At 40.7% G+C, this 25993-nt stretch overlaps 1 long non-coding RNA gene across 5 annotated transcripts in view; it reads right to left on the bottom strand.

The window, feature by feature from the left end:
- LOC309859774 overlaps window positions 1-25993 on the bottom strand; it is a 296536-nt gene that overhangs the window by 10908 nt on the left and 259635 nt on the right. For 3 of the 5 annotated variants that reach the window (XR_014308888.1, XR_014308889.1, XR_014308890.1), the window contains exon 2: window positions 2733-2836. This is a non-coding gene — a long non-coding RNA (uncharacterized lncRNA). Of the gene's footprint in view, window positions 1-2732; window positions 2837-4562; window positions 4623-20460; window positions 20753-25993 lie in introns of those variants that run through there. The other 2 variants (XR_014308891.1, XR_014308892.1) reach the window with 2 other exon arrangements.

The raw sequence follows: 25993 nt of genomic DNA, 5'->3' as shown, positions 1-25993 counted from the left end.
GCTTGAGGATTTGAAGGTCACCAGCAGGACTGAGAGCTCGCTCTTCACACTCATGTCCACGAGGCTGGAGATCTTCTATCCCTGCAAGGAGGGCTCATTGAATGTTCTCAAGTTGCGAATGATTATCTACCAACAGTGCTGGGGAGCCAGTCTCCTTCCGTCCTACTTGTACCCCCCAAACTGGCCAGGACAGTCCCCCAATTCTCAGTCCCATTCCTTGGAAATAAAACAGCAAAAGAACAAAAGGTGAGAATTATTTCACTCAGCATAATCTCTTTGAGTCCTGTCCATGTTGCTACAAAAGTTGGGTATTCATCCTTGCTGATGGAGGCATCATACTCCACAGTGTATATGGACCACATTTTCCTTATCCATTCATCTGTTGAAGGGCTCAAAGAGATTATGCTGAGTGAAATAAGTCAAGCAGAGAGAGTCAATTATCACTTGAGAGATTGACAATTGACAAAGAGAGTCAATTTCACTTATTTGTGGAGCATAACAAATAGCATGGAGGACATGGGGAGATAGGAGAAGGGAGTTGGGGTAAATTGGAAGGGGAGGTGAACACTGAGAGACTATGGACTCTGAAAAACAATCTGGGGGTTTTGAAGGGGCGGGGGGTGGGAGGTTGGGGTATCAAGTGGTGGGTATTATAGAGGGCACGGATTGCGTGGAGCACTGGGTGTGGTGCAAAAATAATGAATACTGTTATGCTGAAAATAAATAAATTAATTTTTTAAAAAGGTGAGAATTAATTGTAGGAGATGGGCATATCAGGAGAAGATTTCCGATTGTGGCTCCGAGGAGAAAAGAGGGCCTGAATGTAATTTGAGTCAGCATGGAGAACTTTCCGTATGCCCTAGGATTCCCACACAGGCTCCCCCCGCACCCCGCGTGCTGACCTTAGGACCCATTTCACGGAGCAGCTCTTCTCAGATTGGGGCTCAAGGGTGGAGAGAAATTAGAGGGGCACGCCCAAGAAGAAAGGCATTCCCTGTGGAGAAAGAAGCACGGCAGAGGGTGCGGGGAGGGTCAGCATGCTATCTAGATGGAGAACTAAGGACAAGAAGGTAAACTGAGGCTCAATCCTGCCGTGCTCTGTGGGCGGGCAAAGTGGGCATCAGAGTTACAGGAATAGGAGAGGGATGTATCAGAGGCCCTGGGGAAGGGCTCGGCTTTGTAAGGACTGGAGTGAACATGATGCGGGAGGAGAGGCCCTTCTTGAATCACTTTAAAAACCTGCAGAGACTCAACTGACAGGTTTACCAACAGATGTAAACATACTCTGTCTCAGGGGTAGGCTCAAAAAGACACCGAGATCATGGCTAAATTAGACCGAATGTTTCATGTCTGCACTGGGGGAATGGTCTATGTCGCTAACATGTATGTCACTAAATCCTTGGATGTGCTTGTAATTTATATGAAAATGTTAAACAAAAACAAAAACAAAAAAACCCCAAACACCCCCGCCTCCCCAAACCAAAAAACAACAAAACCAACCCGGTCTCCCCCCTTTTTTTTTCCTAAGAGAGTTTAAGCTATCCTATGGTCTCTAGCCTTGGATTTTTAATTCACGGCAATGATTTTCAAATCAGTGAAACAATTCCTGCATATTATCAATTTCTGACTACAAATTAGAAAAATGCAAACCCTCTGTCTTAGCACCCGGCATCTCTGAGAAGACATTCTTTTCACAATGACATTTGAAGGCTTTCTGGAGGTGACCGATGGGACAGTCATTCTGAGTGAATTTAGAGATTTTAATTACTGTTGTATTTAATTGCAAGTGGGTGTTGTGGAAAAAAAAAAAGCTGTCAACAAAGGAAGTAATTATTCCAAAGCATTACATCTGCTCCCCGTTCTCTGTCAAAAATTTCTCACTAAAAATGTGTTTCTTTAAACGTAACTCAAAGCAGCTGATGGAATGTAAGACCATGGAAAGTTTCAAATCCCAGAGCAAATGCTGGGGACTTGACTCAGTGGCAAAAGACCTCCCCACCGTCCCTCATATCCCTTCCCGGGGCTTCCTATGTAAGTAAGTTCGGATGCCTGCCGTTTTGTTTCCAAAGCTCAGTATTTTCTACTTAAACACTTCCTTTTCATAATACTTCTGGTGTCTCTGGAGTGTTATTACTGTTTGATTTTTCCCTTTTAATAATAACTCTGACTGTGGTACCTTTTTTTTTTTTTTTTTTAAGAGAGTGGACAGAGCAACACTAAAGCTACAGACAACTGTCCAGACAGGACAAACCCTCCCAGGATGCCTGTGTCAACAGCCAAGGCCAGCATATGGAAGGTAGCCTTTCCCAAGATCATTCCTCAGCGTCCTCTAGCCTGCTGGGAACCGCAAAGACACACACCATCCATAAGGCCCTAGGTACCTAATAGTTGAGCAGAAGATGAGGTCAAAACCCAGAGTTAGACCGACCCTTTCTGGAAGACAAAGAGGCAGCCGCCTTATCAGTGAATTTAATGAGCACCTATTTGTGTGTGTTAACTTTGCCAAATGCAGAAATCCCTGTCTCCAGGGTGTTTATGATATATTGACGAGACAAGGTGCATACAGACCAAAATGATTTAATTACCATCTCCCCAGGCAGAGGCTCCTAGATGATCTCCTCGGTGGAATGTCTCTTGTTCTTCCCCATTGGAGAACATCATGATTTTCCTCTTTTCTCCCCCCACATTCAGGACCCTTTTCTACAGATGTAATTGTACATTTATCGACTTACCTGTTTCTTGTCTGTCTTCCCGTGCAGAGCTGAGCTGTAAGAACAATAAGGCGGGGGCTGTGTTCATTTTGCTGTTGCTCTATATCCAGAAGCTAACACGGTGCCTGCAACATAGTAAGTGCTCAATAAATGTTTCTTGAAGGAATGAACGAATGAATGAGTGAGTGAACAAAGGAAAGAGAAGCTTGGCTGGGGAAAGTCTCCTAGGCCAGGAGAACATGTCGCAGGCCCAGCTAGAAAGGAAGCTGGTTGAAGCTTCTTTTGACAAGGATAAGCCACTTTCCTCCCCAGAAATGACTCCAAACGGCAGGTGGGTGGGTATCTCTATTCATAGAGGGGCCTCCTAACTGAGGACCTCGTGGAAATAATAAAGGAATACAACAAGGGTGACAGAGATGCCATTGAGAAAAGAACCACACATATTTTATTCTATATTAACACAATCATTATATAACCAGGGGTAGAATTTTGATGACAGCCACCATCCCTTCCTCCCTGAGGGGCTACACAGAGCTGTTGCCCATTGTGGCTTGGGGAGCTGTTTCTGTTCTGGCTTGATCTAGATTTCTCTTCTCCCAGCCTCTGCTGACCTCCTTCTGAGTCTGACATGGGTCCTTAACCTACTCTGCCCATTATTCCTTGTTTTGGGGTCTTTATTACTATTTGCAGAATATTCTCAGTCTCTGAAACTGTGATTGCTCAAATTTCACTTTAAAGACAGTCGGTATCAGCTGATATTTATAGGAGTTTTACCTCCCTCCGCTCTAGGCTGCAGAAAGCCTCCTGCCGGGAGTTGAATGATGACTATCTCTTCTTCAGTTCTGTCTATAGTAACTCCCACAGGGCGCTCAGATATGTCACATGCACTTTTGTTTTGTTTTAGCTTAGCTTTAGGTCAGGCTAGTGTTTGGCTAGAAAATGAAAGATGGGTTTTACGTCGCTTTTCTGCTAGGCTCCTAGCAAGCCACTTGTGGTTGTGCGTGTGTTACTCTTTGGGAACTTAAATCTAGGAGGACTTGGAGCTCTCAAAATTATTGGCTTTTAGCAAGTGAATTCTTTCTTTAACTTCTCTTGCAAAGACACAGTATGGACCATTATGTCAATCCAATAAACTGTGAGGGTGTGGAACAATGGGGGAAAAAAACACTGAATTGTGTGTCTGGGGGCCAGAGTCCAGCCTCGGTTTGGGCCCCAACGAACTGTGTGGCCTTTGACTGGTGCTCATTTTTAAACTGCTATCAGCTCAAGCAAAACCTGGGTCAGAGCAGCTTTTGAAACTGGCCATGATCCACTGTTTGCAAAAAAAAAAATTTTAATATCCATGCTTCAAATGGGAAAGAACTAGTAGAAAGCTTATAAGAATAGCACTGAAAACTGCTATCATTAGCAATGAAAAGAAGTGAGGATGAGAAAAATATCCATTTTTTTTTTTTCATTTTACAAAAGAATCCCGGCTTATCATTTTCCCCCTTCTCAGCATACAGAGGCAGCCTTAAAACGTGAGTTAACCAAAGCAAATGATTCCGAGCTAATATTTTGTTGTCTTTAAAGTTATAGCAGCATCAGATGATTTTATAGCCCACTGGGGCCAGAAGATTCGCTGGGAAGCAGAGTGAACCTACATGAGCAAGTTGTACTATATAAAGTGGCAAGTGATCTCAGACAATTACAGAAACCTTCCTGTCTCAGTTGGTACCCTGGAGACAGCCGATAATGCTGGCATACACTGCTAAAACTGTCAGCAATAAGACGTGAGGAAAACCCAAACCAGAACTTTTAACAAATTATGAGGTTGTGGAAAAGAGCAGAAACGTCTTGGTAATGACTTACATTAACAATACAGCTGCCTCCTCGAGCTCCCCGAGTCATAAAACACTAACAGCTAGGGGCTGAAAGGAAAACATGTGCACATTATAAGGAAATGAAGATCAGAGAAACGGACTTTGCATGGGGGTGTGGTGGTTGCCAAGCTAAATGCAGAAGAGCCATGGTTCCACTGATGCGAAAAGAGTCAACCACGACACAGGGAAGGCGGCCGAGTGGGCTTATCTCATGCACAGGCCACAGTGACTAAAGGTGGTTCAGGTGGAAATCGCTGGGTTTAAACCACCAGCAGTAGTGATGGGGGCTATAGCTCGGTCTCCTCATCCATCAACTATGGCTTCTGTAAATAAAGCATTTTGGGGGCACCTGGGTGGCTCAGTGAGTTAAGGCCTCTGCATTTGGCTCAGGTCACAATCTCAGGGTCCTGGGATCAAGCCCCACTTTGGGCTCTCTGCTCCATGGGAAGCCTCCTTCCCCCTCTCTCTCTCTGCCTGCCTCTCTGCCTATTTGTGATCTCTGTCAAATAAATAAATAAAATCTTAAAAAAAAAAAAAAGCACTTTGAAGAGTGCCTTGTGACTGAACACTCTGGAAATGTTCCCTGTTACTACTCTCATTTCTACTGCCACTGCTAGGAATGAGCCTCGTCAAACAAAACCAGACTCTTTTTTCCCCCCAAAAACATGGATAAAACCAGAAAGTAATATTGGATACTGGCAAACGACTTCAAGAGTTGGTTAGACACAAGTCTCTATGTTCCCACATTGTTGGTTTATTCGTTTTAGTACTGATTTATACAACAAATATTCATCGAGCCCTGTACTGGGGCAAGGCTCCATGGCCTAGGATTCTGACAATGAATAAGATATAGTCTCTGACCCCAAAGAGCTCACAACCTGGCTGGTGGAGAGCAGACAGAGCAGACATTCTGAGGAGTTACATTTCAGGTAAGGGAAGGTACAGCGGGAGGACAGAGAAGAAGGAAGCCAGAGGGAGGAAGCCTTGATCCAGACTGTCTGGGGTAGGGGAGGAGAGTGGGGGTGGGCCACGATCAGGCGGCATTCCCTAGAGGTGATGTCTGGACAAAAATGTGAGGTGTCACTGTTTCAGTTAGAATGGAGACGGCCAATCAGATTGAGGGTAACAGCCAGAACACCTTGAATTCCCTAGCACCATTGACCAAGAACTCAAAGTGTGCTTTTGAAGTCAATGCATATCTTTGTTCTTTCTTACCTTGGTAGTTGTTTATAGAATCTTTATGGGCCATGATTTTATATTATCTCATCTTGCAAAGGAAATGCTACTTTTATTTATTACTTATTATTTTTTGAGAGAGAGAGAGAGTGAGCTTGCAAGTGGGGCAGGTGGGGGAGGAGGGGACGGGGAGAGGGAGAGAGAGAGAATCTTAAGCAGGCTCAGCACAGAGCCTGACCTGGCTCTCAATCTCACGATCTCATCACCTTGAGCCGAAATCAAGAATTGGATGCTTAGGGCACCTGGGTGGCTCAGTGGGTTAAAGCCTCTGCCTTCGGCTTGGGTCATGATCCCAGGGTCCTGGGATGGATGGAGCCTGCATCGGGCTCTCTGCTCAATAGGGAGCCTGCTTCCCCTCTCTCTGCCTGCTTCTCCGCCTACTTTTAAACTCTGTCAAATTAAAAAAAAAAAAAAGTCTTTAAAAGAGTTGGGCGCTTAACTGACTGAGCACCCCATAGAGGAAATAGTATTTTTCACACTAACAGCATACATTTATAAAGGGTAACTTGCCACCATCACACTATGTAAGGTCCGTCTGGATGCATGAAGTTCTGTGGGGCCTTGGGCCGACCAAGACTGACCCCTAGTAAGGTTGTGCAGACTCAGGGTCCTAGGGCAGAGCCACTCCGGGCCCTGGGGTGTGCAACTGGGTTCCTGTTACACCACAGCTGGGCAGGAGGTAGACGCGATGGCTGTGGCATCCTTTGTCAGAGGGAGAGGAAAGAGGTGGGGAAAAGGAACTCACTGTGAGCAGATAGAAGGCCAATGAGGCTACAGGTGAGGTCCTGTGAGAAATCCAAGACTGCCCTGCTCAGTACGCCATTGGGGGAGCGCCATAAGCCAGAGAAAGGTGCCGGTTCCCTTCCGAATTCAGGGAGAGAGCGACCTCAGAAGAAGTCCTGGACACCAAGACTCAGAAATCAAGATTTTTTTCTAATCCTGAAATTGACCACTGTTGATTTTAACATGCAGTAGGACAGAGAGACGTTTTCGAAAGCCCTGGAGAAACTGTCGGTGAAAGCGTTCACATAGGGAATGCGCTTCCTGTTGTTCAATGCAGCTGTCTTCTTGTGGAACTCCCCTTTGAAAAATGAACAACAGACTTGAGGATCTTCAAAGAACAGAGTTCTGCTCCACCCTAGCTCTGCACATCTGAAAAACGGGAAAGAACATTTTCCGTCCTTTTTATTGAGTCGTGACCCTCAAAATGCATTTCCTTAATTCAAAGAGTCCCTCAAACATTTGGTAGTTTAAACGATTGGTTTAAAATATGTGAATAACTAGGCTTCATTTGTTGGGAATCAAGACCACTTGGAGAAAAAATAGAGAAAGATGCAAAGAATGTCTGAGAATTATGGGTATTTCATTCCTTTTAAAAACCACACTTCACTTGCTCAATGAAAGAGAAAAAAAAAAAAAACCTTTTATTTTTAAAGCTTCTTTCAAGCTGAAATTGTCTATGTCCAAGCTGTAGCCTAGAGCAAAATTTTACAGCTGAGTAACAAACTTCTTAAAACAGGGATTTATAATGGAAATGCTATCCGAGAGTTAATTACAGTGGGCTCCAGAAGGGTGTAATTTTTTTCATCAGTTCGGAGAGAACGCCAACCTGGTGTGACCATATTTACCCCAAACCTCAGACTCCATTAATTCATTCCACTGGGCTATACAGCAAAAGCCAGTGTCCAGGTCCCTCCTTGCCCCCCCCCACTTTATAGCCCTAGTTTGTCTAAAAGGTTTCAGAAAAAGAAAAGTTCTTTTAAGAGAGGCCAGTATCAATAACAGAGGTTTTAAATTAGGACAGCCGAAGACCAAGAACGAAGTCCTGCCTGTTCTTAAGGGAAGAAACACAAACACACTCTTACTAAAAACAAAGTTTAAAAACCTGAAACCTTAATTATCTTTAGACTTCCGTTTGGACTTTGACAGGGTAAGGTTTTCGTTCCTAGGAGGTCTGTTTTCTGAAAGTGCACCTGCTGCCTCATTGATGACTACAGGAGTTAGCCTGTGACCAAGGGGACTGGGTGACACCAGGACCAAAGAGCAGAATTACTGGGGGGAATTTAAAAAATAGATCTGCCTGAGTTCTAATGCTAGAAGTTTAGATCCAACAGCCTGGGGGTGGCCAAGAGATTGAAAAGTTCCCTTGTGGATTTTAACAGGGGGTCAAGACTCAGAATCAGAGCTCTGTCCCTTCTACAAAAAGTGGGGACCATGGACCAGAAGTGCCCGAATCATCTGGAAAGGCAGAATCTCAGGCCATGCCCTATTAGAACCTGTATTTTAGCAGGACAATTGGGGGATTTCCCCAGGGCATTAAAGTTTGGGAATCAGGGCCCTACACTACAGCTATTGCAAACAACCTGCTGATAGTCTCAGACTCAGTCTTAGAGGAGTTCCAGTATACCCACCGAAAATATGATCTGCCCGACGTTCCATGCAATAAATACAGATAGGGAGTATTCCTTCACCCGATCAGAGTTGGAGGAGAACAAAAGGATGGTACTGATGAGATGGGTGTCCCTAAAGCTTTCTGGGCTCTGGATCCAGGACACATGCAGAGTTGGAAAGTGGGACGACGGGAGGGAGAGGGAGACAGCGGTTGAAATGAGTGATGATTCATCCATGTTCATAATGGAGCAGCCATTAAATATTTTGAAAATCATCTGTTTTTCTGTTTTGGCACACCCCAGTGTGTTTCTTGTCATCACCTGAAGCATGCCAGGCTCTTTCCATCAAAGGTCCTAGCCCTAGGCTCTACTTCCCCCTGGACGCTCTTCTCCACATCTTTCCATGGCCAGCGACTTCTTGGCATAAATAACCCAGCTTGTCACTTGGGCAGCAAAACCCTCCTTGGCTACAAGCTAGCGTAGCCACCCAGAATTTTATAACATCATCTTCCTTTTAATTCTCTCCATAGCACTTATTCCATCTTGTTTCTTGGTTTCCTTATTTGTTGGTTTATTCTCTCTCTCCCCTTTTTAAAATGCATTCTTCATGAGAATGGGGAACTTGTCTTAATTCAGTGCTCTGTCTGCATTCAGTCACTCATTCAACCAGTGCTGCTTGTTCACGGGCCATCTGTTATGTGCAGGGACAGTTCTAGATGCCAGGTATGGAGTACTTTTAAGAGTGCCCGCCCTAGAAGAACTGTTCAATAAATCTTGATTGTTAAACTAATCCATGCTCTTCAACAAACATTTTTAAAAGACCATTATAGGCTATTCAAAGTGCTCTGAGCTAGAGGATTACAAATGTAGATTCTAACTATAAGGAGTTCATATTCTAGTATGAACAATAAGGCAATAAGATAACCCGAGAAGCATTAAAGTAGCCTTCAGAACAAAAAGCTTTGGGAAGGACAGAGTCAAGAATGCTACTTAGGAAAAAGTCGAGGGGAAGCAGTGTCTGGAGATCATTTTGAGAGATGACATTTCTAGAATACCCTTAAAGGGAAATCAGGTAGGACCAGGCAGAGAAATGATAGAACATTCCAGTTAGAGGACAAGGCTAAGCAAGAGATGTGAAAGAAGATGAAATGAGTGAAATGGTCAAGAGGCTCATGGGGCCAGAGGGAAAGTGGCATTCAGGTAGAAAGTGAAAGAAGTGATGCCGGAAAGTCAGGTGGAGGTACAACCCTGATAGTACCACCAGCAGCATTTTAATCCGGTCTACCTTTCTGGTCAATAATTTCTCTGTATGCATTAGGGATTTTTAAATTGTTAATTCTCTTAGACTCAATATTCCCATTTTTAAGTTTTGTTTTGTTTTTTAAAGAAAATAAGCATATATCTGGACAGTGATTTATGTTTAAAATGTTTGTGGGTAAAGGGTTTATAAAGCTTTTCCCTATTTCCGCATGAGAATTTGACCTTCATTTACCTGGTAACCTGATGAAAGGACGCATCAAGTATGTTGACAACTAGTCAACATGACTTATAGTAAACCTGACCGTGGGCTGTGCTGAGTGGCATCTAAGCTATGGGAACTATAAATAACGGATAGGAACCATAGCTCTGAGCTTCTCTGAGCATGTGCTCTTATAACTGGACATGTCCTTTATAAGGACCCTGAAACTTGTCCCAGTGAAACTGTTGTCAGAGTTATGGTTCCCTGGGGAGGCATAAGGCTTCTAAACCAGGACAGTTCCTGTGCTTAACTCGATGTGCATTTCATCTCTTTGCACATGAACTTCTGTGGACCACTGCAAGGAGTACCCATTTTTGCCCTTCCAGCAAGCTCTGTTCCCGTTCTACATAACTTTGAGTAGAATGTGTCATGTGTGTTCTTTGTGATGCTGAATGTTGAGAACCAAGAAGAATTCTTGATGCTAAATGTATAAACCAGAGTTCTGGTTTTTTTTTTTTTTTAAGATTTTATTTATTTATTTGACAGAGAGATCACAAGCAGGCAGGCAGAGAGAGAGAGAAAGGAGGAAGCAGGCTCCCTGCTAAGCAGAGAGCCTGATGCGGGGCTCGATCCCAGGACCCTGGGATAATGACCTGAGCTGAAGGTAGAGGCTTTAACCCATTGAGCCACCCAGGCGCCCCAAACCAGAGCTTTATAAGATCAAAATTAGGGACAAGCTAAATGCCTAACAATAGAGGAATATACTCTACTCATAGAGTATAGTTCATTCAAATAAGCAAGAATAAACTATTGGCATTACTTCAAAATAAAAAGCTGCACAGCAAAGGAAATGATCAATGAAATGAAACGGCAACCTCCTGAATGGAAGAAGATATTTGCAAATCACCTATCGGATAAAGGGTTATTATCCAAAATATATAAAGAACTTATACAACTCAACACTCTCAAAAATAATCCAGTTAAAAATGGATAAAATACATAAACAGCCACTTCTCCAAACATCCAGATGGCCAAAAGACACAAGAAAGGATGCTCAACATCACTGATCATCAGGGAAATGCAAATCAAAACTACAATGAGATAGCACCTCACCCCTGTCAGAACAGCTGAAATAAAAAACCCAAGACATGAGTGTTGGCGAGAATGTAGAGAAAAGGGAACCATTGCGCACTGTTGGTGGGAATGTAAATTGGGCACCCACTGTGGAAAACAGTATGGAGGCTCCTCAAAAAGTTAAAAATAGGGATGCCTAGGCGGCTGAGTCAGTTAAGCGTCTGCCTTTGACTCAGGTCATGATCTTGAGGTCCTGGGATGGAGCCCCGAGTAGGGCCCCCTGCTCAGCAGGGAGTCTGCTTCTCTCTCTCCCTCGGCCCCTGCCCCTGCTTATGCACACACATACTCTCTCTCTCTCAAATAAGTAAAATATTTTTTTTTAAAGTTAAAAAAAAAAAACTACCTCATGATCCAGTAATTGCACTCCTGGGTATTTACCTAAAAAATACAAAATCACTAATTCAAAAGGGTATATGCACTCTTAAGTTTATAGCAACATTGTTTACAATAGCCAAATTATGGAAATGATCCCCATGTCCATCACTAGATGAAGACATAAAGAAGATGTGGTATATGGAATGGAATATTACTCAGAACATGGATGGATCCAGAGGGTATAATGCTAGGTGAAGTAAGTCGGTCAGAGAAAGACAAAGACCACATAATTTCATTTCTTTGTGGAATTTAAGAAACAAAACAAATGAGCAAAGTAAAAAGAGAGAGAGAGAAAGGTAAACCAAGAAATAGGCTCTTAACTACAGAGAACACACTGATGGTCACCAGAGGGGAGGTGGGTCGGGGATGGGGGAAATAGGAGATGGGGATTAAGGAGTGCACATGTGATGGGCCCCGGCTGACATATGGAAGCACTGAATCCTTATATCATACCCTCGGAACTAACACTACACTGTACGTTAACTATACTAGACTTTAAAATAAAATTTGAAAAACAAATAGATCTACTTCATTCATAAAATGGAACATGAAGCAGCTCTAAAAGTTCATGTTTCTGAAGAATAATATCAATGGGAAATAAATGTTCATAATATATATTAACTTAAAAAGTGTAATATGAGAAGGAATATATGGTGTGAACACGTAACACATGTTTGTATGAAACAGGAAGGAGCTCCAACCAGAGTACAGGAAGAGAATATGGCCACATATAAAGACATCTTCCATTTTGCCATCTTTTCCCTTCTCTCTTTTCCAAGGTGCAACTAATTTTCCCAACTCAGATATTGGTGATTCATGCCATCTGGGCCATCACAGAGCTCAGTACCCTGGCCACAGTGTCCAACTTATGACCAAGGTCAACCGATCAGGGTTTCTTATGCCCATCTCCATAGTCACTGCCTGGGCATGTGGGCTCAGGTGGTACGCGAAGGTACAAATACTGGGACAATAAACTGGAACTCTTGATTTGTTTTTGGATGAAGAGATGAGAAAACAGTGTGGTTAGCGCCCAGGTTCCTGCCATGAGGTGGGGAGCAACAGTCACCTTCCATCCCGCGGGCTGCCCAGGGAGGGACGGTCAACTTGTGTAAGAGTTAGACAATCACAATATCACAGAAATCCAGAACAAGGAAAAAATGCGACACGTGTTTGTTAAATTTAGTTCAACAACAATACTTTTCTTTTTCTTCTCTTCTTTGAAAAAGCCTGCTAGCACCAAGGTCTCTGAGGTCTGCTGGTATGATCTGGTCTTAGGACCCAGAAAAGAAATGCTGCTCTAAGGAAATAATGGATCAGGCCATGGACCATGACTTTCTTCTTTGTTCTTTGTTTCATTTACTAGATATTTTTACAGCTAAAAATTACTCTTAATATATATGTTGAACATAGCTTTTACACAATATGCATAGACATTATGCATAGACATATATGTATGGCTTACAAGATGGTAACATGCAAATGAGTTCATGATTTTTCCTCTTTAGGCTTAATAATGTGCCATAAGCATCCTTCCGTGCCAGCACACAGGGCTCTATGACTCTGTCATAATCACTCTTTACTACCCTCCTGTGAACTGACGGGTACAGTCATACCTATCTTGGCCACGTGACCTCATTTCACCGCTAGGTGTCTCAGTGTTTGTCTAAGTGGGGTTAACTTACAGAGGATTTGCTGTAAATGAAAGTGAAATACTGTAAGTAAAACCCTTAGCACAGGGCTGAAACAGAATGGGCTCAGTAATTGGGAGTTCTATCACTATTTCTCCTATGGAATTCTTACTCCATTAATATTGTCATCAGTGGATAACTGAGTTATTTCCGATTTCTGACTCAACAAACAAGACCGCAACACACAGTTTACCCTTGTATGATTTTTAAAGACTAAACTCCGAAAAGCGAGTCTGCTGGGCACAGTATATACCACACACATACAAAGAGAAACGTGACAGCATACACACACGTATACACAGCATATACACAGCATGACCCCAGGACTTTGGTACACAAAGACACTCTTATGAAGAAGAATATTTCAGGGGCTCAGAGGTTATCTCTTGGGAGCTGGCGAAGGGCTAGTCCTAAAGACACATTTCTTTGGCAAGTGTGGGGTCTGAACGACACAGGCCTGCTGAGTTAACCCTTTTCTCCCCCTGGGGAGATGCATGAGCCAAGACAGAGAGGTGGAAATGCACAACCCACACTTAGGGACAAGAGTGCAAACCAGTAGCATTAAAGGGAAGGAGAGGAGCGAGAGGTCAAGTGGAAAAGTAGCTTCGCCCAAACCATGAAGAGGAACCATGAAGAGGTTCAATGCACAGAAGCACGGGGATGAGAATAACACACGTGGGAGTGGTTTTAAAGATAAGCTGGAGGGAAGATTCCGGAGCCTGGGGACCCTGCCAACACCCCGTGGGACAAGATGGCCTGAAGCAGTGGGAATGGAGAGGGCCTGTGCAGGAGACTGTGAAAAGCAGCCAACTTTCAAAGTCACTGAAAACGGGGACAAAGCTGAGGGGCTAGAATCCTAGAGTCCTCTAGGATCGTAAGCCCATGTGATTAAAAGTAACAGCCTCTTGATACCAACAGACGTGCCAGGAGAGCCTTCGGATCCATTCACCAACTGTTTATTAAGGGCCTACCAAGTGCTGAATGAACCATCATCCAAGTTTGGTTCATGAGCCCCCCACACTCCGTCCCCTGAGGAGCTTGTCGACAAAGCCTATTACACCCCCCAAGAGCTACCAAATTCAAGTCTCTAGTGCAGGGCTTGAAAATCTGCATTTTTTACAAGCTCCCCAGATATTCTCACCACTAAAGTTTGAGATTCCCTGTTCTCTCTGGTGCCCAGAAAGTCATTTACACTGGGAATACACTGGGAATTTAAATATATCTCAAGTTGTGAAAAGAGGAAGGAAAAAACTATAGAAACCAATAGATACAGGGTTTTTTTTGTGTTTTTTTTTTTCTTCCTCCTTTTTTCCAATTCAGGATGGGAATCTCCATGGTAGGCATGGAGTGAGGCTAAAACTATAACATTTTTCTGGGTGGCTACATATGTGTGGGTGTGTATGTGTGGCCTTTCTGTTAGGAAAGGATGGCTAAGATCTGCAGATGATGAGGATGTCCAAGTGCATGGCCCTGTGTGCGATCTGATGAGGCCGAAGCTCTTTTAACCAAGAATGACAAGGTCTTTGCCCAGCAAAACCCAAGACTGCTTCAAAAAAGACATGACATATATTTTGAAAATGAGCACATTAAAAGATGCCTTTATATATGGAGAAAGCAGAGAATTTTATTTAAGTTTGGGCAGCCCTTTAGAACGTTCATGAACGTTTTTAAAAGCAAAGTTCCAGAGGAAGCAAATGTTGCTAGTGACAGCCCAGAGCTCAGGACATAAGCCGAATGAAATAAAAAATCCAAGGATTTTTTGTTTTTGGTTTTCTCTCCTAACCTCTTCACCTGGCCTTCGCCTCCCCCTCCTGCATCCTTCTCCTTCCCTATAGGAGTCCTTTCCCCTCCTGGCCGACATGGAGAAGCAGCATGTTCCAGAATACGCAGTTCTCTTAATTTAATACAGTGCTGATGGTTTCTTTTATTAAGTTTCAGCATCCTTCTGAAAATCTGGCAAATACTATGATACATGCTATCTCTGTTAAATGTATTAAAAGAACATTCAATCAGGAAATTAGTCAACTATTCTCTAAATAAATTATATTTGAGATGCTACATATAAAATATGATAATTCAGAGAGTAAATCAAATTATACATAATATTTTAATGTTCTGTTGAAGAGAGTGAACAGGGCATAAGCTTTAGGGCCAGACAGAGATCAGTTTGATTTATGGCTCTAGATTTGGGGAAGTTATTTAGGCTTTCTGAATCCATTATTAGATTCTCATCCATTACCATTGTTTCTGAACCGGGCATTATTGGCATTTGAGGCAGGATAATCTATTGTCCCATGAGGTGGTCCTCAGCATTTCTCACCATGGTCCTCCTCCTTTTTCTGGCTACTAGATCCCAGGAACATTCTCAGCTCTCACCTTGAGATACCCGAATACCGTTACAAACCTGCTGCAAACTGCCCCCCCCCCCCGGGAAGGTGGTGATGCTCCCAGCTAAAAGCAGGTGCATTAAATGAATAATAATAATGCCTCTCCAAGTTGGAAAAATTTTCCTGGCACTTTGGGGTAAACAAAGAGGTAGCTTAATCCCAGCCCGGTCCACAGGGGCCGCTGTGCAGAGCAAGCTGCTTCATCTAAACATCCCACCGATAACACTGCAGTAGGAGTAAGACCTGAGGGTTGGCCTAAGAATGCAATGAAGCATCACGCGCTAAGCACCGGGCAGCCAGGCTGGTGCAGTCAAGTCAGTCACGGTGGGTGCTGTCCAGATGGGAAAGCCAGATGCCGGAGACGAAGGACAGCGGAGGTGGCCAGGAAATCAGTTACCTTGTTTAAGACGTTTTGCAAAAACAGGGAGGTGGGAAGTAAAAAGTTACTAGACAGATTCCAGTTGTCAGTTTCTCTCCCACGCCCCTCCCCTTCCTGAAAACACTGTGTGTACTTGACGCGCTCTCTTGAAGGCCTCGGGCTGGGATGGTAGGGAAAATAAGGCTGAGTTTCAGGAGGATGTAAAGGGCCGCGAGGTGGCGTGAGAGGATGAGGATGCCAGCTGGGCACACAGGGACGAGAGCTCATCAGCATTCTATGCGGCTTTTCCAAACTCCAGGCTGCGCTTACGTGTTCGCGGACCATGCCCAATGTCCCCGAGATTTTCACCTGCTCTGCACTCTATTAACACCCGGCAACAAGAGAGATGGCCAGCACTCATCAGAGCTGCTTAAACGAGATGAAGCTCAAGAAAAAGGAAACTGGAACGGATAGTGTGCTAGCTAAAGGAGAGGCTGGATCTACCGGGAAGGGAAGTTATCTCTTCCCTACAACCTTCTGCTCCCGTTAGACCTTGGCCTCAGAACGCTGATATCCAACAGGGTTTAAAGACCACTTTTATGTTTGTTTTTTTAAAGCACATTTTCGATGACTTTTTTTTTTTTTTAAACCCTCAGTTGCCCTATCTTTTTCCCTCTACCTTCTTTGAGTGGCACGAAAAAAACCTTTTGTATCTGATTCATTCCAGGATCCGTTCAGTTCCTAATCTCACTTTCCTTTGCCAAGAAGTATTTTCCAACACAATTATTGCCAAGTCATCCCTCACATAATCTGCCGAGGCCCTTCCCACGTTCTCTGGGATGATTCAGAAATCATAGGAGAAATGTAGTCCCTGGCTTCTAGGAGCTGGGACTTTGTCTCTTTTTGATCAACTGGTCAGTTTTTTTTTTTTTTTTTTAACTAAATGAAAAGTAACCCATGATACCAGAAAAATGGTAACATGATTACAGGGGTTTCAAAAATTTTTAAATAAGGGAAAAATTAAGTTTTAAGAACTATGGGGCTGCCCTAATGCTATGTAAGAAGAGAGTGTAACGTTTAAGACAGCCTCGGAATAGGAGCGCCTGGTGCCTCCCTCGGTCGAGATGCTGACTCTTGATTTCCACTCAGGTCATGATCTCAGGATCATGGGACCAAGCCCCACCTCAGGCTCCTCCCTCAGCACGAGGGCTGCTTGAGGTTCTCTCTCCCTCTCTCTCACTCTTTCTCTCAAATAAGTAAATAAATAAATCTTAAAAAAAAAAAAAAGGACAGCTATGGGCTACTAACTCTTCATAAAGGTCTTCCTAGGACAGTCCCCGTTGCAGGTAATGTACAAATGCAGGGTTTTATGAGATCAGAGGCTTATCCTACCCCTCTCCTGGAGGTTAACAATGCAGTCTCGGAGGAGCCCTGAAGACATGAATTTACCCGACTTACTCGATCAGTTCCTCCCAAACCTCTTGAAGGATGTTATGCCCTTTTGTCCTAACCTTATTCCCTTATTCATATCCCACAGAACTGGTGTTCTGTAGGTCATTAAGATAAAGAACAAGAATTTAGTTTGTTTGTGCTTTGGTTATTGTGACTGCTTTTCTTTTTTCTTTTTACTTTCAATCAATTAGTAAGTAAGATTTCCGCTAGATAGAAAAGCATATGTTTGAATGTCATGCCTATATGCCATTACTATGAAAGGTTCTAAGCACATACTCTGAGTACCTGGTTTATCTTGTCATTGATGGGTAGCAGGCAGTTTGCAGGAAGGCTCCGGTCCACAGATGAGCCGAGGAATGACTCCATCATTCACTGGGCACTACCCTTAACCTTAGTGGAATGCATCGCGCTAGGAAGAGGACGATGGTGAATCTAAAACGAGCTTCCACGCCCACCAACATGAATCTGTGGCATATGGAAACACACTATTCCTTTCTCTTGAGGAATGCTGGTCAAAGCCACTTCCTAAATCAACAATCCAATAACATTTCAAAGCTAAAGTCTGGACAAAAATAGAAGCCATCTCCCTAAATTGCTAAGAACATTTCTGCAACACAAATCTCTTCTCCACAGATGTTAAGTATTTAGCAATAATAAAAAGATGGCCAAATTCTTTCCATCATTTTTTTTAAAACCTGCACAAATGGAGTTTAGAGGCAGAGAAGAGGGGCCAGATCTCCATTCCTTGTTTACCAGCAGACCAGCGTTCATCAAACATGCAAAGCACAAAGCCTGGTAAAACAGCAAATGCGAGTAGCAATGCTAGCTGAATTCCAATTGAATTCAATCATTTTTGAACAGGGATATGTCTAAGTGCTTTCTACTGTGTTCCTTCGCCACAAGAGGTAAGAATGCCACACTAGTGTGACTTTTTTTTCCAAGCAATTAATTTGCTATAATATAAATGGAACTCAAGTTCTTGGAGTAGCCCCAGTGAGAATAATTCCAGCAAATTACATTTTTGCATCAATGTCATTAAATGATGGCTAACTATCTATTATTACAGCATGAAGAGGAGAATGACACGGTGTGACCTAAACTAACAACAAATCTGGACCTGTTCCACATCTAGATTTGCCCCTTAAACGGTAGCATTCAGGACTTGTTCACAGAAAAAACCGACTCACAGAGCAACAAAATAGGTGCTTATCACCTTGCAGAATTCCTAACCTGGAGGCCAGAAATGACGGGGCCGTAGAGAGCAGTGGGGATGATGGTGATGGTTATGAAGGAGAGGAAGATGCTAAACAGGACGGTGATGGTGATGGGGTGACAGTGATGATGGGGACTCAGAGGCAGCCATCAGTGACATCTGACTCAGTCACCATCCATGCCTGGCACTGGACTAAAGGCTCTCTATACACCCCACCCCCCACTTAATTCCCACAACCTTCTGGTGAGGTGGGCACTGCCCCTGTCTCTGCCTCACAGCTGGGGGATTTTAGGGTCACAGGGACACCTAATGCAGATCTGTTGAATACCTAATGCAGATCTGTTGAATACATGCATGGAATCAGAGGAGGTCACGTGGTACACCACCCGCCTCAGACTGATGTTTCCCTTGGTTAGATTTTTACCTAGTTGCTTTGTAAAAACCTACAAATATTAAAACTCGAGAACTTGAAAATTATGCTGCCGTCTCTTACTCTTTCCCATTAGGGGAAGAGGAACCCAGATATCTTTTTTTTCTACCCTTTCAAAGGACCTATTTTCCATTCATTATCTTTTCATATCAGCCATTCTTCTCTGTATTTTCTTTTTGTTTCTCCTTTTTTAAAGGTATAATAGAAATAAATGGATACAACATATGAAGAAAATTCACCAACCCATCTTAATAAAAACATTCCTTTTTAAAACTTGTATGTTGCATTTTAAAAAACAGAGTCTTGCATTGTATCAGCTTTTTACATTCATCAAGTGTTCACCCATTATTTAAGCTCTTTTTCTTTTAAATTTATGATGAGTCAGTCTTAACCCAGCATATTACTGCATTTTTTTGTACTCTACTTGCTTTGCCAGGACTTCGTTTAATTTGTGTGGGCTTATTTTCCTATTAATAACATATTTTGAATTTTAATTCACCCTTTGAGAGCATTAGAAATGTCATTTCATATGGGACCTTTAAATCTGGTAAGCATATTCTGAGTGCTATTTCCTGGGTCATCAATTAAGTACAAGTTCTTTGACATGGCTCTGGGCTGAATTTGATAGGTTCTTCAAAGTTGATGCCTAACCATGGGTAATTATCATTTAGGAGAAACCTTTTGTAACATTCATACTTCTCTAATATTATTATGAGACTTTAGTCAAATTCCTACCTCTGTAAGACTTAGGAGAAACCTTTAATAAAGTTCATGCTTTTTTAGGATTCTTATGAGACTGAAATCTATATTGTTAATTCCAGTACTTTTGTGTGTGTGTGTGTGTGTGTGTGTGTGTGTTACATATATTGCAAATAGAACTTATACTGGTCTAGTATAACATTATTTTAACAAAGAGATGACTGGTCATATCCAGATATTGGTATGTTTTTAGTTGGTTTAAAATAACCAATTCATTTCCATGATTTGTTCTATTCCTCCTTTCAATTCTGTCAGCTTTTGCTACACGTATTCTGGCACTTTATTGTTAGGTGTGTGTATATATACTTATAATTTTGTATCTTCCTGGTCTACTGACCCTTTTGTCATTGTGAAATACTCCTCTGTCTCTCCAGCAATATTTTTTTTGTTTTAAAGCCTATTTTGTGTGATATCATTATAATAACTATATCTTTCTTATGGCTACTGTTTGTATAATATATCTTTTTCCATCATTTATGTAAATAAATTTATATCTTTGAATCTAATTTGTGGTCTTAGTAGACAGCATATAGTTGGATCCTGCTTTTTAAATCTAGTCTGCCAAGATGTTTAAACCATTCATATTTAATGTACATGGTTGGATTTATATTTTTTTCATTTTGCTATTTGTTTTTTATATATATCCTGTCTTTTTTTTGTTCTATTCCTCATTTATTTTTGATTAAGTGTATTTTTAGTGTGGTATTCTAACTCTCTTGTTGATTTTTCTGTGATTTTACTCAAATTATTGTCTTTATGGATGCTCTAGAGTTACAACATACATTCTGACGGCAGACTAAGAGTCAATTAATTGCAGTAAAATATAGAAAACTGGATCCTTTATAGCTCCATTTCCTATCCATTTTGTGCTATTATTGTTATAAATATTACCTATATATGAATGTGTACCTATATATCCGAATATAGTAATATAATGTTATGATATTTAAATTACAGATTATGCCTTTTTAAGAAGTCATTAGAAGAAATGATAAAATATACTTACAGAGCCTTTTATATTAACCTACACATTTCGTATTTCTAGTGCATTCCATTTCTTTCTGTGAATTTGAGTTCTCTTCTGGTATCACTTCCTTTCAGCCCAAATGATTTCCTGTTGTATTCTCCAAAGGCAGGTCTACTACCGATGTGTTCTTCCAGTATTTTTATTTTCTTCTTTAAATCTGAGGATGATTTTATTTCTTCTTCATTTCTGAAGGTAAGTTTTGCAGATATATAATTCTTGGTATATATATATTTTTTCTGTCCGCACTTTGAGTGTATCCTTCAGCTGTTTTCTGGACTCTGTTCTTTCAGATGAGAAGTCAATTATTAAGTGCACCAGATCTTCAGGTAATGATCTGTTTCTCTCTTGCTGCTTTCCAGATTTTCTTTCTTTGGCTTTCCAGAGTTTGACCATGATGTGGCTAGGCGTGGATAATTTTGTGTTTATTTTTCATAGGATTCGTTAAGTTTCTTGGATCTGTAAAGGTAGTTTTCAAATTTGGAAAGTTTTGAACCATTATTTCAACAAACTTTTTGCTCTGCTGTTTTCTCTCTTTCTTCTCTTTTTGGGACTCCCATTACATGTATGTTGGTATTTTTGTTGTTGCCCTATAAATCTCTAATGCACACTTACTTTTTCTTCAGTACCTTTTATGTGTGCTTCAGATTGGATAATTTCTATTGATCAGTCTCAAATTATCAGATTCTTTATCCTGCCATCCCAGATCTGCTCTTAAATCACTCTAAATTTTTCATTTCAGGTCCTGCATTTTTTTCTTATTTATTTTAATTTATTTTCAGCGTAACAGTATTCATTGTTTTTGCACCACACCCAGTTCTCTATTCAATCCGTGCCCTCTCTAATACCCACCACCTGGTTCCCCCAACCTCCCACCCCCCGCCCCTTCAAAATCCTTGGATTGGTTTTCAGAGTCCATAGTCTCTCATGGTTCACCTCTCCTTCCAATTTCCCCCAACTCCCTTCTCCTCTCTAACTCCCCTTGTCCTCCATGCTATTTGTTATGCTCCACAAATAAGTGAAATCATATGATAATTGACTCTCTCTGCTTGACTTATTTCACTCAGCATAATCTCTTCCAGTCCCATCCATGTTGCTACAAAAATTGGGTATTCATCATTTCTGATGGAGGCATAATACTTCACAGTGATCAGGTCCTGCATTTTTAACTTCCCAATATCCACTTACTGAGATTTATTATTTGTAGATTCAGAATGTCATAATTTCCTTTGATTCTTTAAAAATAAGTTCATTTAGCTGCTTTGAAGTATTGGTCTACTAAATCCAACATTTGGGGAGACTCAGATAATTTCTATTGACTGCTTTCTTTCTTAGTCACACTTTCCAGTTGCCTTAACTTTTTGTGGTAAACTGAACATTTTAGATAATATATTGCAGCAACTCTGGATTCTGATCCCCCCCCCCCAACAGTGGTGGTTTTTTATTTGTATTGTTGTTTGTTTTGTTTGTTTGGCAAATTGACTGGGCTAACACAAATGAAATGTGTCTCCCCACGGAGTATAGCTAGTTATGTCCATACTTGGTTTTCTTTTAATTCTTGTTTTTATTTTTAAACCTGATTCCTAGGGGTCACCCTTGCAACTGCACAGTTCAGTGGTCAGCCAATGACTGGATTGAGGTTATTCCACTCAAACATCTTGAGCTAGTAAAGTCTCCATCCTCTGATGAATAGATCCAACAGTAAATGGTTTTCCAAGCATAAAGCTTCTCAGATTATCACATGTCTTTGGTTGATTCTACAACACTTAAGTTTTTCTTTTTTTTTTTTTTTCCAGCTTTATAATCACTTTTTTTGGGAGGAAGATTAACCAAGCTTCTTATTTGGTCACAGCTGGAAGTCCTTGAAATCAGGATCTTGACTTTTCATCTCTGCATTCTAAGGTTTAACTCATAGTAGGCTTGCAGAAACTGTTGGCAGAGAAGTTCACTTTTTAATTTTCTTTTTTTAAAGATAGATACATTTCCTAAATATCACATGGACAATTATTTGTTACCTCTGATTTTTCAAGCTGATGGCTACTGATTCCTTGATGACATTTGCAGGTTCCCTAAAAGTCATATGATGCATGTCACAGAACTTGCTTATTAAATAAATTTATTGAATTTACTGAATAAATTTAGCCTTTTTAATTTAGTCTTTCTTAGTACTCTCTCCCCTCCTGCCCAGTTTTATTGAGATGTAATTGACATATAATTGTGTACATATAGGTGTACAACATGATGATTCAATACCCACACATATTGCAAAATGATTATCTTGATACTCTTGAACTATTTCTTCTCTTATTATAGTTGTGTTTTTTATAGTTTTACCTCTCAAAGACCAAATACAATTTTTCTTGACAATTTCTGGGTTCCCATCTTTGTTTGTTTCTCTTTGTTCACAACAATTTCCCTCAGAGAATTGATAACCTCATGCTACCTACTGTGTAAGCAGTTATACTCTAAATGAAGGAAAACTGCATGAACACCTTACAAATTGGGGGTAATAACTGAGTGTCTTTTGCTGATTACCTATTTGCAAATGAACAACCAAGTAACTATAATGAAGATAATTAGGGATATTGCATCATAATATGTATTATTTTCTTTCTTTATTTTATGCAGAGTAATATAGGTTTGACTATCTCTTATTGAAGATACTCTTATAAATAACATCCAATTTATCAGACCTCACAATTCTCTTTTTTTAAGATTTTATTTATTTATTTGACACAGAGAGAGAGGTCACAAGTAGGCAGAGCAGCAGGCAGAGATAGAGGGGGAAGCAGGCTCCCCACTGAGCAGGGAGCCCAATGCAGGGCTCAATCCCAAGACCCTGAGATCATGACCTGAGCCAAAGGCAGAGGCTTAACCCACTGAACCACACAGGCACCCCCAGACCTTACAGTTCTTAAAAGCCCTGTGTTGGTAACCATATATATATATATATATATATATATATATATATATATATACTATAATTTATACCAAGTCTTTGACAAGATGAGAACCAAAAGGAAGTTTCCATAAGAATTATTCATTTGAAGTAGGAATAACACAGAAGTTTATGAGGGCTCTCAGTAATAGCTTGTTTTAATTGCAACAGCTACCAAACCAACTCTACCAGATAATTTAACCAATGACCAATTCTAAATTTTTATTATGAAAAATCTTCTTCAAAAAGATAGGCTTCCCTCTTGAGAAATTCACTTCACATATGTTCTGAGTATTCACTGATAAGGCACATTAACAAATTTAGGAGGTAGCCTTGGATAGCTAAAAGCACTTATTTGTACTTTCTTACTATTGCCAGTTGTCATTCATCTATGAAAATGCAGGACATGGAATGGGAACAAAAAGATAAGTGAAATCCCTAAACACAACATTCAATCTCTTCTTCCATAAGGGCTTTTAATAGCAATGACAAAAGAATTTGAGTTCAGTCCCATTTCTCCTCTCTACCCCATCTACCCCAAAAGACACTAATGAGAACTAGAAGTGCCAGAAGGTAGACAGAAAAACGGAAGAAGAGAAAGAACAAAGTGCCTAGAGAATACATAGAGCACCTAATGATTCCATGAATAATTTATTGTAAACACTACTTTTCTAAACTTTCCATCAGTCACTTTTTCATTAGTGACTGAAGGTAGAGTCAAATAGCACACCTTTAAAGTTATTATTTCTACAAAGTTGGACTGCAACACAGAGAAGAAGGGGGGGGAAAAAACCTTACAAGGCAAGTAAAGCATAGCAAAATTTCTAAATGATCAGTTGAAGCATATCTCTCTATGTATTTAGACATTTAATTTCTCTCAGCAATTTTTGTGGTTTCAGGGTATATAACTCACACACAGTCAGATTCATACCTGAGCATTTCTTAGTATTTGATGCCTGTTCTTGGGTCAAAAGACTCGATTCATTAAAGATGTCAATTTCCCCCAACTTGATATTATAGATTCAAGAAAATCCCCATCAAAATCCCAGCAAATTTTGAAGCAATTGAAAAAACTGATTCTAAATTTCACCTGGAAATGCAAAGAAACGAGAGTTAATGAAGCAACTTCAAAAGGAAGAACAAAACTGGAGGAATGACACTAACTGATTTCTAGATTTATGATAAAGCGACAGAAGTGAAGACAGTGTAGCATGGGTGTAAGACAATTAGGTTAATGGAAGAGAACAGAGGGTCTGGAAATCAACCCACACATACACAGGTGATTGTTTTTTTGACAAAGGTGCAAAGGCAAATCAGTGGAGAAAAAAACAGTCTTTTCATTAAGCTGTTCTGGAATAACAACTGTATGAATATCCATATGTATAATATGACCTTTTTCCATACTACATACTATATATAAGAATTAACTCAAAATGGGTCATAGGCATAAGGTGAAACCTAAGGTCCATAACATTTCTTTGCAGTGAAGTTTGAAGAAAATCTTTGTGATTCCAAAGATATAATCACAAAAAATAAATTCTCAAATTCTCCTCCTTCAAATTAAAAGCCTCTATTCTTCAATAGATACTGTTAAGGAAAAAAAAAAAAGCCAAAACTGAGACAAAATATTTGCAAAGCATATATTTAATGAAGAACTTGAATCTAGAATACTTAAATAAAGAATTCTCAAGACTCAAAAATTTAAAAAGCAACTGAATAAAAAATGTACAAAAAATGTATAAAAAAGATATTTAAATAGTGTTCTATATCATCTGTCACTAGACAATGACACATAAAAATTAAATTAAATGTAAATTAAAGTCACAATAATATACTTCTACACACTGACTAGGATGACTAAAATGAAAAGACTATACAATGCATAGGCAAGACGGTGGAGGAACTGGAACTCTCGTATGCCACTGATGGGAATATAAAATGGCATAAACATTTGGAAAAGAATTAGACTATTTCTTAAAAAATTAAACCTACAATTCACCTATGATTCAGCCATTTCATTCCCAGGTATTTAAGTAAGAGAACAGGAAATATAAAGACTTGCCCAGGAATGGTAATGGCCATTTGTTATAGCCCAAACTGGAAACAATTCATTATCCATCAACAGATAAATGGATAAACCCACTGTGATATACCCATATATGAATACTAATGATTAATACAAAGAAATGAACTCTTGACACCTACTATAGCAAGGATAGCTTTCAAACTAATTAGACTGAGAGAAAGAAGTGAAAAAAGGGTACAGCCTGCATGATTCCATTTATATAAAATTCTAGGTAAGTCAAGAGTCTCTACAGAGACAGAAAGCAGATCAGTGGTCGCTTAGGGATGCAAGGGTGGAAGGAGTGATGGGGTGGACTGCAAAGAACCATGAGAAAATGTGGGGGATTGTGGATGCCCTTATTATTGTAAGTGGTTTTATGAGTGTACAATACATAAATCTTATCAGATTGTACACTTATTTTTTCTAAAGATGTATTTGTTGAGAGAGAGAGAAAGCATGCGGGGGTAGGGGGAGAGGGAGAGAACCTCAAGCAGACTCCCTACTGAGCATGG

Source organism: Mustela nivalis, assembly GCF_964662115.1.
Source record: "Mustela nivalis genome assembly, chromosome: 2".
Taxonomy (NCBI): Eukaryota; Metazoa; Chordata; class Mammalia; order Carnivora; family Mustelidae; genus Mustela; species Mustela nivalis.
The sequence above is the reverse complement of the archived record's forward strand: the minus strand, read 5'-3'. Positions and strand labels throughout refer to the sequence as shown.